This window comes from Podarcis erhardii (assembly GCF_964252035.2).
Source record: "Podarcis erhardii genome assembly, chromosome: 14".
NCBI classification, from domain to species: Eukaryota; Metazoa; Chordata; class Lepidosauria; order Squamata; family Lacertidae; genus Podarcis; species Podarcis erhardii.
The window spans coordinates 46,593,622-46,594,182 of NC_138503.1; positions in this window are offsets into that span (position 1 = coordinate 46,593,622).

Sequence of the window (561 nt, forward strand, 5' to 3'; positions counted from 1 at the left end):
TCGGAGAAAAAGGGTCGCAGGTTTTTGTTGCTTAGCGGTCTCTTGCTGTGGGAGGAGCTACAGTCCACGCAATGCATCCTGGGAAAGAATTGGGCACTGGGGCTCACCTTTCTGTCCTGGCAAGCCCACCTGTTGCCTCAACCTCAAGGAAAGCGCATTTGGGACATGCCACTTGTGCGGTGCAGATTTTTGAAGTCCCAGCTTCATTTTTTTATTTGGTTATTTTGGCGGAATCTAGACACATATTTAAAAAATGCTGTGGAAATGCTTTTTTAAACAGAGTTTAAAAAGTATACAGTGTGTTAGCGGTATCGGTTGGTTGCTCGAGAGCAATCAGGCAATATGCCTCAATAGTCTGTTCTAAAGCTTTCTTATTAGTGATAAAACCTTTAGAATGGAGAGTGCCTATATTCTGTGTCTTGCTCATTCACTGGCAGAATCTGAGAGTGGGCGGTCCTTAAACCTTCCCCAGCAGAGTAGTTTCTTGACGCCCAGTCTGCGCCTACCCTCTCTGCACGGAAGCCTACTGCGCAAGGAGGGCGTGGGTAACGGGGGACCTCC